Source organism: Spinacia oleracea, chromosome 4, assembly GCF_020520425.1.
Source record: "Spinacia oleracea cultivar Varoflay chromosome 4, BTI_SOV_V1, whole genome shotgun sequence".
Classification (NCBI taxonomy): domain Eukaryota; kingdom Viridiplantae; phylum Streptophyta; class Magnoliopsida; order Caryophyllales; family Amaranthaceae; genus Spinacia; species Spinacia oleracea.
In genome coordinates, this window is record NC_079490.1 from 78,092,892 (window position 1) to 78,107,102 (window position 14,211).

The window sequence follows — 14,211 nt, forward strand, 5'->3', positions numbered from 1 at the left end:
GTACAAGACTCACCATGCCAGCGCGAGGCCGCTGAGACAAGTGCCAATCCTGCCGAAACACCAGGTCGGAAAGGGTCCAACCAGCACTAGGGAAAGCGGGCGCATCCCGGGGAACCATACCCCCACCTGGTGCATTTATTGCAGCCGCTTCATCATCCGAAGCATCTTCCTCAGCAGCTCGAACCACAGACGACTCAGCGAGCTTTCTCCGACTGTGACGAGGCATACTAAATCAAGTAGCATACAAAGAGTCAAAATTCTAAATTGGGGGCTATCCTATACTAGCCTAAACAAAGTCAAAAAAAAAATTCAAAACAAAATCCCCAGTGGACCTCTAGTTCAAGGTACAAGTTCTACACCAACGCCTAGGCTACCCACGCCGAAGCAGGTATTCAAAGTTCTACACCAACGCCTAGGCTATCCACGCCGAAGCAGGTATGCAAGTTCTACATCAACGCCTAGGCTATCCGTGCCGAAGCAGATACAAGTTCAAAATTTCAAAATTACAAGTTCCAACAGTTCAAGTTCAAGTGGCTATCAAACAGTTTTCTACAAGATTCAAGAAACTTAAGCATACTAGAGTTATTTCAAGGTACGAGAAAATCAAAACTACATGCAATCCTAGAGTTATTTCATAAGCAAAAACATGAAAAACTTACACGGACAAGGCAAGAACAAGACCTAGAGGAGAAGCTAGTCGACCTTTGAGAGAAAAGAAGCAAAAATTTCAAGTGAATGTGCCTCAAAATGGCACGGCAAGAGGGCACTTATATAGTGCAGCCCAGCGCCAGGCACCGCACCAGCGCCCAGCGCTGACCTGCTGCATGCGCAGGTCTGCAGCGCGCGCGGTCTCCCGTGCTGATTGTGAAGGAAATAATGCCCTTGGTCCAAGTATGCATTCTATGTTAAGTCTAATAAGTGCGGTTCAGTATTAATTAACAAGTTAATAATTCAGTGAGATCAAGTGAGCTGAATGCCTAGCTAGAGGCCGCTTCAGTTCAAGTGGAATTAATGATATTAATCCACAGCTTACTCTTGACTGAACCCGTAGTGTCACACAAATAGTACGTAAACGGATCAAGTATTTAATGGCATTAAATACTCTATCTATGGATATTCGGAATCGATGGATCTTGGTTTCAGTGGGAGCTGAGATCGTCACAAGCAAGAAATGAAAACTCCAGAAACGATGATATTGCCGGAAACGGAAATATGGATCGTATCGGAAATATAAATATTATCCAAGTCGTAGATGTTTCCGGAAACGGAAACATGGTACGTATCGGAAAATATTATCGGAAATATAAATATTATCCAAGTCGTAGATGTTTCCGGAAACGGAAACATGGTACGTATCGGAAAATATTATCGGAAATGGAAATATTGCCGGAATCGGAAATATTGCCGGAAACGGAAATATTGTCAGAATCGGAAATATTATCGGAATAGGAAAATAATTCTGGAAACGGAAATATTAAATATTTGTTCGAAACGGAAATTAATTCCGAAATCGGAAATATTAAATATTGTTCGTATCGGAAATGAATTCCGAAACCGGGAATTTTATTTGAAGCGTATCGTACGAATAAGCATCGGACGAGGCCTGCCGGACGAAGGCCCAGCACGAAGCCAGGCCATCGCCCAGCAAGCAATGGCGCGCCACAACACAGCCCAAGGCTGCGGCAGGCCTACCGCAAGGCAGGCCCAGCGCGCAGCTTAGGCCATGGCAGCCTCGTGGGCTGCGGTAGCTCGCGTGGGCGTGTGGGCTGTGCGCGGGCATGGCCTGCATGCTTGCGGGTCATGCTCGTGTGTGTTTGTGTCCATGCATAATTCCTAAAACTATTAGGATTTGATGTATGATTAAATTCCTATTCCTATTAGGATTATTTAATTAATTAGAGTCCTTGTAGGATTCTAAGTTTAATTAAATCGTATCCTACTAGGATTCCAATTCCCTTTCCAAACCTCTATAAATAAGGGCCTAAGGTCATAATTTATACGCACGATTGAAGTATTCAAAGGGTAAGTTTTTGAAAGAAAATTCAGCCACTCTCTTGCACTAATAGCCGAAAATTCCTAAGCACCTTAAGGGCGATTCTAGTTGGTCAAGCTTAAGGCGGATCCGGACGTGCTGTGGACTATCTACGGAGGGACGACACTTGGAGTCCTAAAGACTTGTTCTTGTTCGGTTCGGGCGCAGCTAGGGAGGGCACGCAACAAAGTGTATGCATCTAAACTATGCTAAATGATTATGTGTAAATAATATGCTTTCCTGGCTTTATGGTTTTTCCGCATGATTTATGTTTTGTCATATGAATCATAACCTAACAGTGGTATCACAAGCCTCTTATTATTTTCATAATCTAAATTGCATGAACATGGTTAAATATTACAAATTTGCAAGAATTAAAAGGGGTGATTAATTTTCGTAATTGTTAATTAATTGCAAATTGCATTTATTTAATTATACGTACGCAGTTTTTCGGCAGTTTCTTCGTTACTCATCCAAATCGAGTGATTTTTGTGTCAATTCCGCATGTAAAAGGCATTCTAAAATTTTGACAAAAATAGTAATTTTCGGCCGAACCCATAATTCTCAAATTCGAAGCCTAACTATGACTTTTCGGAGGTTTTAGTTTTTCGAATGCAAAATTTCGTAAATTTAAGATGTTACTCCCTCCGTCCCGGAATACTCGACCCGATTTGACCGGCACAGAGTTTAAGGGACTTGAATTGACTTATTGAGGTGGGGTTGGAGGAGAGTAGGGGTTGAATTTTTAATGATTTTTTGTATGGAGTAGGGGTAGGTGGGTTAATAGGGGTGGAGTGAAAAATAATATAATATTGTTAGAATATTTCCATTTTTAGAAACAGGTCAAGTATTAAGGGACGGCCCGATAAGGAAAACAGGTCAAGTATTCCGGGACGGAGGGAGTAAATTAAATATTTGCGATTCTTGTTGATAAATCTTGAATTTTTGATTGACCTACTGTATATGTTTAACAAGTTTGAATGCCTAGCCTTGTTAATTATGCAATCTAATTTGTAATTATGATTAATTTGTTGAAAATTGGAATAATTTAGAATTAATTTGATTTTCATAATTAGTTATAATTTAATTAGATACCTATGATTAAAAACCACCATAAAAATTGTAAATTTATGTTAAATTTTAAATTTTTATGACCTAGACTTGAATCCATGTTAATCGGAAATCAATTAAATAATAAATTTTCGATTTTTCGCCCTAAAATTATGAAATTAATATGATTTATTAATTTCTCATTAATTTTGAAAATAAATTTTTAATTTTTATGCGATTCGCTCATGTAACTTGCACGCACAAAGCAATGGACGCTACGTGTTACCCTTAAGGGTGTTGTATAGTGCGGGCATGCGACGACGAGCAAGGGAGCTCGTCGCCCATGCGGTACGAATGCAACGAGCAAGGGCATGGTGCACGAGCACAAGGCAGCAGCTCTGCCTTGTGTCGTGGGCTGTGAGCAATGGGCGCATGGGCAAGGGCGAGAGCAAGGCACGAGCAGTCGCGTGAGGGCAGCAAGCGTGCTGCGCCACAGCGCGCACTACCTCGCGCAAACATGCGGAGCCTCGCGCGCAGCGAGCGCTAGTGTGCGTGCGACGAGTGCTGCGCCCAGCGATGGCGACGAGCGCTGCGCCCAGCGATGGCGTGCAGCGTGCTTGTTGCGACGTGCGACGAGCGCTGCGCCTAGCGATGGCGAGCAGCTTGCTTGTTGCGACGTGCGACGAGCGTTGCGCCCAGCGATGGGCTGCGGCAGCATGCTTGTTGCGTCGAGCGCTGGCGCGCGCAGCGAGCACTGACTCGCGTGTTTGATTGGCGCCTTGCGATGGGGAGCAGCAGCGATGCGACGCAGCGCATGGGCTGCGCGCACATGGCCAGCGATGGCTGTGTGTGCGTGTGGCCCATGGGCGTGCGTTAGGTGGGGTTGTTGCGTTGCGATTAGATCGTTTTGAAATTTTAATTTGAAATTTTCAGTTTACGTAATTTTAATTAATTTTAAAATTAATAATTTAAATTATTTTCTTGGATTTTAATTTTGAATATTGTAATTATAATAAATTTTATTTATTCTAATTATTTTACTAAAATTAAAATCATGAATTAATTTAAATACGACTGAAATTAAATTAAATTTTTGAATCAATTATAAATTTATATGAGCTTTAAATTTTAACTAAATTTGTATGTTTCCGGTTAGACTAGAAATACATTTTTATGTTTAAAATTAGTAAAGCATATGAATTTATTGGTTTAAGTGGGAGCCCTTTTAGTCATATACTCTTGATTAGGTCTACAAATCCTTAAGGTTAAAACAACTTGATTAGAATTAATCAGGACTGAATAATTTGTAGATTATTGGTGCCCTTGATTAATTGCTGCAAATGTTTATGTGATGCATAATGTGTTTTACTAACCAGCTATGTGGGCCATTCATGATAATGAATGGGTGAATGGTATATATTGTATATGTACTGTTTTGCAGGTTATGAAGTGACTAGTATGGCCCAAATAGGATAGAAAATATGGTCTGCGTACCATTAATTTGAATGTAATTGGTCTAAAGTACCAAAGTTGTTTTTCAATTCAAATATGGTCTGCGTACCATCAAATAGTTGTAATTAGTTTTAATTATAGCTTATCCTATTTGAAGAAAATGGTGCCTCCCACGGAGATTTTCAAGACGGACTTTGAAGTTAAAGCTTCAAGATGAAGTCGGGCCATACTAGATCACATTTATCTTATGCATGTTTTAAGTTATTTATTGCTTTTAAATATGTCTTAAAATGCATGAGATCAAAGCTTGATTATGTTGCATGATTAAGGATTTTAGTTCACTTAAAATCTAACCAACATAGTAAGAGCCTTAAGTTCCAAACTTAAAAATTGAGTTAAAAGGTGCCATGCCAAAATATACACTTGCTTGGATATCCTTTACATCAATCTAGTAATAGTTTTCGCTCAACGAGGTGTTACTTATTGGTCCTAAAGGGGCAAGGTACACAAATAATTGTGAGTACATGTTAGTTTTGGTGAAACTCAACGATATAAGTAAGGAGTCCTTTTATGTCGTGGCAAAATCGATAGGTTTACCTAATAAGTTCTTAGACGTACCTATCAACCAAGAATAGTTTCTAGACTATTAGCAAAAGGCTTTTCCTTACCTAAGATGTTTTAGGATTAAGTCGACAAACTGTGCTTAGTTCTTCAGTGATTTTAGGGTCTTGGAATCATTTTATTCACACCTGCCGGAACAATAAATTCGAATAAAATGCTAATAAATTGTTGAAATTGCATGATTGCTTTAATTTTCAAGTTATTACTCATGATAAATGTTTAGACTTTGCATGCTTCAATGTATGTTTTAATTATTGTTTATAATTAAATATCTTGCACTGCAGTAAATCCTTTTAGAAAGGTAACTGTTATTCCAGTAGGAACACACACAAGAGGGGGGGGGGGTGAATTGTAATTGGAACTTTGGTAAAGTTTCTTGCGGAACTAAGAAACAATCAAGGAACAGAGAATAGAGAAGACAATAACAATAATTGTGAAAACTTCTTGACACTAATCAAGAAGAGAATTCCTTTTATTATAGTAATGCCTCGATTACAATAATCTCTCCAACACAGGTTCCTCTCAAACTTGTGTTCCTCGCAGTAATCTACTCTGATTACAGCTCTTTCACTTCTCTCTCTCAGACTTAAACTCTAAGTCTCAACAAGATAACTCTATCCTTACTAATACAAAATACAATTCGTATTTGGATAACTCTAGATATTAATGATGCTTTGGTGTATATATGGCACTTAGGAACTTGGGATTAACTAGGACACAAACTGTTTTTTAGAAAATCTTTGACAATGCGTTTTTAGGAAAGCAAGAACTCTTAGAAAGTTTGTGTGTTTTGTTTCAGAAAACTTCTTTGCCTTATATAGAATTTTGTCCTTAGGGTTTGTTTCCTTCGAAAACTCAACTGCCAACAACTGACACTTTGATTGTCACGTCCCTAGACTTGAGGAACAAGGGGAGACCACTTCCCACACAACTTCCTCAACTGCTGGACGTGTCTAAGACTATGTCAGTCACTGTTTGTTTTGAAAAGAATGTTTCTTTACTTTGTCAAAATATTTAGGAGAAGTTTTAGGAAGATAAAAACTGTTTTTATTTAATTGTGATAAAAATCTAATTTTTATTAAATATGAAAAGATATTATATTTAAAGTATTTTCCTTAAAACTGTGTTGCTTGATATTTTGACAAAAAACACACGAGTAATCCAAGTTCCTCTAGTTCCTTATATACCACTTAACATATTAATATATTACATATAAACTAAGCAAGATAAACTACCTAGACGTATATGTCTTTCCTTTGGTGAGGCATTCAACTCTGAAGCTTCACTTGTTCCAGCACAGGAACATTAATGAGTTCCTCTAATGTTTAAATAGGAACTCGTGGCCATGAGTCTGCTATAGTTCTTGTGAGTATTAGGAACTCTTGATATGCAACTGTGTTGCTTCTCTTGTGACTTCAAACTGGAACAGGTACAACTTCCAGCTCTGGAACTCTAGTGACTGTCCCAAGTGTATACCAGGAACTTCACCATTCGATTCAAGTTCCTATCCTAATAGAAACTTGGGCATTTACCTGTCCCAAGTCATTGGCAACCATAATCAGGAAGTTTGCAATATGTGTGTGTCATCAACCAAAACATAGGGACAACAATATTCCCCCTTTTTGGTGATGACAACACTTGCAAACTTTTTACAAATGAGAGGAAGCACAAACAGGAACTTATGCAGACTACTGTAAAACAGAACACAAAAATTGAAAAACAAAAGAGAAAGAAACAAGAAGAAAAAAAATAAACTTACAGAGAGATACAGAGAGATTGATGCAGGAACTGGGATTGAGTGTACCTTGGAAGTTTGCACCCTTGACTTCCCCCTGTTGACATCAACAAAAAGCATAGCACGAAATATAGCCATTCCAAACACAGTGCCCCACGATCAACGTTTGGCAAGTTAAGCTAGCCTCAAAGTATTAAACCAACTCACACAATAAATTGAAAGTAAGCAGTAATGATCAAAACTAGAAAGCACAGATAGGTGTAACCAAGCAAGTCAAAATAAGATGGAACAAATACCCAAGTTTGAAAATTATACAGACCAAAAGCAAATTAAAAAGATTGTTCCATGGAAAAAGATAAAAGAAACATGGGATAGGGTGATTAGGCTTGGGATGGGGAACCAGAACCAGCAGTTTCTTCTATCACAGTCTCCTCAAAAGATTCCAGATTGTTGATCTTGGTGAGGATTGTGGCACGAGTTGCATTGGCTTGTTCTGAGTAGTGGTGAAGGGTGGTTTGGAGAGTCTTGACACTGGTAACCAATGCACCTATGTGGGCCTGCATTGAGCTGATCCTGTGATCTGTTCCCTCCTGCAGTTCCACCAGACGAGCAACTGTTGCCTTCAGCTCCAATATCTGATCATCCTTTGTGTTCCAGGCACCCCCATGATCTTGAACATGTTCCTGTTTAGAAGGAACACGACGAGCTTTGGACTTTTTGGAGGATCTGGGTGTCCTTTTCCTTGGCCCAACAGTTTCAGGCAGTTCCTCTTGATTCAGTGGAACAGCATCCTCCTCTATGGGCATCTCCTTGACATCCCCTTCCTCATTTATTTCCATGAAGACAGGCCCTCTTTTCTTGTTCTCCTTCATTGCCACCCTCAAGCTCTTTCTTTTTCCTTGGGATCCTACAATCTTCCTGTTCCCTCGAGATAAAGGGACCTCTATTTGTTCGAGCTCCTCCTCCTCCTCCACTTCTTCTTTAACTACAGTTCCCTCCTGATCTTCCTCATCTTGTTTCTCTTCCTTTCCAGCCCTAATGACTTTACCCTGAACCACTTTAAGATTTAATAGATGGAGCATTTCAAGTTGAAGGATTTGGGTTGATTTTAAGGGAATCACAAAGTATGGGCTAAGGTCAACTGAGAAGCTTTTGAAGATTTCTGTGAGAAGGGAGGAGTATGGAATTTTGAATTTGGGGATACAGGTGGATAAGTGTTTGATCATGATTGCAGGAAAGTTTATGGGAATTTTCCTTTCAAGACAATACATGAGACATGCATCAAACAGACTTGCTATGTTCCTTTTCTGAGTTCGAGGAACTACACCTCTCCACACAATATTAAACAGTAATTTTTGAAGAGGTGAAAAGCAGTTGTGTGAGGTGGAGGTGGATACTTTAGAATCTCCTCCAATGGAACCAACTATATCTTTCTCATCTACATTATCGATGGTCACTGTGATTTGACCTTTGAGCCACATATCAAAACCCCTATTGGGTGTACCAAACAGCTGTTCCAGATAAGAGGCATCAAATTCGATGCGAGTTCCATTCACTTTACTTGAACATACATTATCAACACATGCAAAGTTCTTGCAGAATTCTTTCATAGCTTCAGGAATTAAGGGTGATTTGGCATAGGTACTCAACAGACTTACCCATTTTTGTTGTTCAAGGATTTCCATCAACTCTTTAAATTTCGTGGCTTCACACCATGTTGAGTTGATTGCAAACCCCTCGACCAGGTTGTTTTCCTTTGCAGTGAGTTTCTTGGACCCTTTTGCTTCCCCCTGAGTTTGAGCATTCTCCTCTGTTTCCTCGATGTTTTCACCAGAAGCTTCCACTCGTCGTTTTTTGGATTTTCTTGTGGAGGATCTAGGGTTTGAAATTGGGGATTTCATTTCGATGTCAGTGTCGGTTGGTTCCCCCTGAGTGATTGCGAGTATTGGATTGTGGGATCGAAGAGGAATTGGCGATTGAATGGGTGAGGTATCCATGGGAACTGGAGATGAAGGATTTCTCTTTCGTTTGAGGGAAGTGAGATCAGTGTTGTTGCTTGTGAGAACCATGGTGAAGGTTTTTATAGGTGAAAGGAGAGGTGGTGTCAGTGGAGAAGGCGTGTGGGAGAGAGAGAAAGGGGGTTGCATGGATTGAATGTGGAAAGGGAAGAGTTTCTCTTATTTATTGCCAATGGAACCGTTCTAAACATTCTTTGAATATGGGTATTCGGTTTTTAAAAAAATAAATAAATAAAAACAAAAGGAGAATGTAGAAATAAATTAAATTTAAACTGTGTTTGACTTTGACTTGCTCAATTTCGTATCTATGACTTAACTAGTTTGAAGGGAACTGCTTACCTTGCTCATTTGGAGCGTGAGTGTATTTGCCACGATGGTAAGCTTTAACTATGTTTGCACACAAGATTTTGTGTTTGTAATAGTCTATATGTACCAAGATTTTTGCTTTTGCCTTAGAGGAACTTCAATTTAGCAATTACCTTAGCTTGATCATTCCGAGTTCCATCCTCATTTTCTCATGTTTCTCTCTGTTCAAGGGCTTAGTTAAAATATCAGCAATTTGGTGATTAGTTTGGCAAAAGTCTAATTTGATCAAACCTTTCTCAACATTATCTTTAAGGAAATGGTGTCTAATGTGGATGTGTTTGACCCGGGAATGATGAACCGGATCTTTTGAAATACAAATAGCACTAGTGTTATCACAATAGATAGGAACACAATCATAGATAATACCAAAATCTCTTAGCTGTTGTTTTATCCATAGAATTTGTGAGCAACAAGCTGCAGCAGCTACATACTCAGCTTCAGCTGTGGATAGAGCAACAGTGTTCTGTTTCTTGGAACCCCAAGAAACCATGCATGGACCTAGGAACTGTACCATACCTGATGTGCTTTTTCTATTCACTAAGTCACCTGCATAATCAGCATCCGCATATCCTCTTAGCTCGAAAGATCCACTTCTTGGGTAGTATAGGCATATGTCATCAGTTCCTTTGAGATATCTTAGTATTCTTTTCACCGCAGTTAGATGGGACTCCTTTGGATTTGATTGAAATCTTGCACATAGTCCTACACTAAAAGAAATATCGGGTCTACTGGCTGTTAAATATAATAGTGATCCAATCATACCTCTGTATTTCGTTTGATTCACACTTTTGCCATTTGGATCAGTGTCTAATCTGGTAGCAGTTCCCATGGGAGTGTGATTTACTTTGGCTGATTCTAGCTCATATTTCTTTAGGAGTTCCTTCACATACTTTTGTTGGTGTATCATGATTCCTTCCTCGGTTTGCTTGATTTGTAAACCAAGGAAGAAATTGAGTTCCCCCATCATGCTCATTTCAAATTCACTGCTCATCAAGCTTGCAAAATCCTTGCACAAATTTTCATTAGTTGCTCCAAATAATATATCATCAACATAAATTTGAACTACTAACAAGTCAGTTCCTCTAGATTTTAAGAATAAGGTTTTGTCTATTCTACCTCTTTTAAAATCATTTTGAAGGAGGAACTTTGATAATCTCTCGTACCAAGATCTAGGGGCTTGTTTTAGTCCATAGAGAGCCTTATCTAATTTGTAAATATGATTTGGAAATTCGGGATTTTCAAATCCAGGGGGCTGTTCCACATAAACATCTTCTTCTAAGAAACCGTTTAAGAAAGCACATTTAACATCCATTTGATAAAGTTTAAAACCCATGAAAGCAGCAAAAGAAATTAAGATTCTAATGGCTTCTAATCTAGCAACAGGTGCAAATGTTTCTTCAAAGTCAATACCTTCCTGTTGGTTATAACCTTTGACCACTAACCTTGCTTTGTTCCTTATGATTGTTGCATGTTCATCTTTCTTGTTCCGGAACACCCATTTCAGCCCTATCACCTTCTGGTGCTTTGGTTTAGGTTCCAAGTGCCATACTTTGTTTCTTTTGAATTCATTTAATTCTTCTTGCATGGCTATGATCCAGTCAGCGTCCTCCAGAGCCTCAGTGTGATTTCTTGGCTCAAATATGGAGAGGAACGCGTGGAATGCGCAAAAGTTCCTTAGTTGTGACCTTGTCTGAGTTCCTTTTCTGATGTCACTCACAATGAGTTCCATTGGGTGGGACTTTTGATGCTTCCAAGGTTTAGGTTGAAATTGAGCTACTGGTGTTGTGGCATTTTCGTCGGTTCCTTCTATGACCTGAGTTCCTTGTTGGTCATTGTGGGGTTCCTCTGGTGTTGTTTCTGGATCTTCTGCTTGTTCCTCTAGTACGGGAACTTCTTGATTTTGTTGAGCAGTTCCTCTGGCTATGTGTTTGCTTGGTTGGAACTCCTCATCATTTTCTGCAGCACGAGATAAACCAATCTCGAAAAATTCTTGTTCCTGTACTATATCAGTTTTGTTAGATTCATCAAATATTATATGTACACTTTCCTCAACACACATAGATCTTTTGTTATAAACTCTGTAAGCCTTGCTATTTAAGGCATATCCTAGGAACACTGCCTCATCGCTTCTTTCATCAAACTTCCCCAAGTTCCTTTTTCCATTGTTGTGGACAAAACATTTGCTACCAAAGGCTCTAAAGTAAGAGATGTTGGGTTTTATACCTTTTAGTAGCTCATAGGGGGTTTTGTTTAGGATTGCTCGAATCATAACTCTATTTATAATATAACAAGCAGTATTGACTGCTTCAGCCCAGAAGTTCCTAGGCAGGGAACTGGCTATTAACATGGTTCTTGCCATGTCCTCTAAGGTTCTATTCTTCCTCTCAACAACTCCATTTTGTTGTGGAGTTCTGGGAGCTGAGAAATTGTGGTCCATACCTTGTTCCTTGCAGTATTCATCGAATTTGTAATTTTCAAATTCTGTTCCGTGATCTGATCTTATATGGATCAGTTGATGACCTGTGATTTTCTGAATTTTCTTTGAAAATGTAACAAACTCATCAAACGTTTCATCCTTGCTTGTTAGAAATATGACCCAAGTAAAGCGAGAGTAATCATCAACAATAACTAATACAAATTTTTTCCCACTTCTGCTTTGAATTCTCATTGGGCCACATAAGTCCATATGGATGAGTTCCAATGGTTTTGTGGTGCTTACCAATTTCTTAGATTTAAAGGAACTTCGGACATGCTTGCCTTTTGCACATGCATCACACACTTTATCAGTTAGGAACTTGATTGAGGGGAGTCCTCGAACCAGTTCCTTTGATCTTAGTTTGTCAAGCAGAGAGAAACTAGCATGTCCAAACCTCCTGTGCCATAGTAGGGAATTTTCTTCAAAGGCACTGAGGCAGGTTAGATTGTTCCTGGGAACTGTATTGAGATCCACAGAATATGTGTTCCCTTTACGAGTTCCTTCCAAAATAACCTTCCCAGTGTTATTGTTTATGATTTGACAATTTTCAGAAGTAAAACTTACAGAGTTTCCTTTGTCACAGAATTGAGAGATGCTTAGTAGACTGTGCATCAAACCCTCGACTAAAAATACATTTTCAATGGCATAGGAACTTGACCTTCCAACTTTTCCAATTCCAACAATTTCTCCTTTCATGTTGTCTCCAAAGGTCACAGTTCCTCCATTGTAGGCTTCTAGTGAGAGGAATTTAGATTTGTCTCCTGTCATGTGTTTGGAACACCCGCTGTCGAGATACCACGAGCTGTTCCCCTTCACTAGAATCTGTAAAGAGATCAAAGGTTAGTTACAGGAACTCGGGTTTCCTCGAGTTCCTTTTCAACTATAACTTCAGACTTCTTGACCCATTTTTGCTTTACATAATTTATGTTTCTTTGATCCTGTTCCTTCATCTTGGAACACTCAGTACTTATATGACTTCCACTCCCACATGAGAAACAGACTTTTACACTAGGAAGATCCACATACTTTTTCTTATGACTAGTTTTATGGTTAAAGCCCAATCCTTCTGTTTTCTTAGATTGAGCATTCTCAATCCATTTGGGAGGAACCTTAGGTGGTTGTCTCTGTGCCCTGGCCATGGATAGTTCCCTTTCTAGTTTCTCTTTTTGTTCCTTTGTGGTGATCAGATCTTTGTTTAAATTTTCTAAGTCGATGTTAAAAACTCCCATGTTGATCTCCAAGGATTTTGTAGGATCTAAACTTAGATTAAACATCTTATATTGACTAAGTTGTACTTGTAGAAGGATGTTTTCATTTCTAATTTTTTTCGAATGACTCATTAATAGAGGTATTTCTATCTAGTAATTCAAAGAACCTGCCTTGAACATCAGATCTAATATTGTTCAGATAATTTATATGGTCTTTACTGAGTTCCAAGGCTCTATCACTTTGTGCTTTTAATATACTTAGCTTTTTGTAATCATCTAGAGTTTCTAGCAACAGTTCAATTAGTTTTGACTTTGAGAGACACTGAAGAGTGGAGGAACTTACTTCTTCTGATGGAACTTGATCAGTTCCTTCTGTTCTAGCCATAAGGCAGAGATTTGCAGTTTCTTCATTTGGTTGTTCCTCATCGTCTTCTGAGTCTGTTGCTTCGCCCCATGCAGCTATCATAGCCTTCTTGAAGTTTGGCCTGTTGAAGGTAGACTTGTTAAAGCGATCTTTGACCTGTTCCTTCCCTTTTTCTCTGGTCTTGTCGTTCTCCCACAGAGGGCATTCACGAATTTGATGATCAGTTTCTCCACATTTGAAGCAACCTTGCTCAGTTTTGGAACTAGTGATTTTCTTAGCAAAGTTCCTTCCTTTCTGGTTTCCTGGTTTGAAGTTCCTATAGAGCTTTCTCATTCTTCTAACCAGCATGGCAGCCTCTTCTTCATCTGGTTCAGATTCATCGAGTTCCTCAGCCTTTAGAGCAAGTCCTCGATTTCTAGAGCTCTCAGGAACAGCAGCTCCAAGATGTAATTCGTGTGTCATCAAGGAACCAGCGAGTTGTTCAATGTTGAACTTGGTAAAGTCCTTGGTCTCAAACAGTGCAGTGACCTTTGTTCTCCAACGATCATCTTGTGGCATGCTTCTTAGTATTTTTCTTGCATGTTCATCTGTGGGAATGATTCTACCAAGAGAAACTAATTCATTGGTTATGTTAGTAAATCTAGTGAACATTTCTTGAATAGTTTCTTTTGGAAGCATTTCAAATCTTTCATATTTAGACATCAAAAGGTCAATTTTGGAACGCTTAACTTCATTAGTTCCTTCGTGGGTTACTTGAAGTAGTTCCCAAATCTGTTTTGCGTTCTTGCACCCCATGACTCTGTTGTATTCATGAGGTCCAAGCCCACAATGCAAGATTTTGACAGCCATGGCATTCATCTCATATTTATCAAAGTCTTCTTTAGAAAAT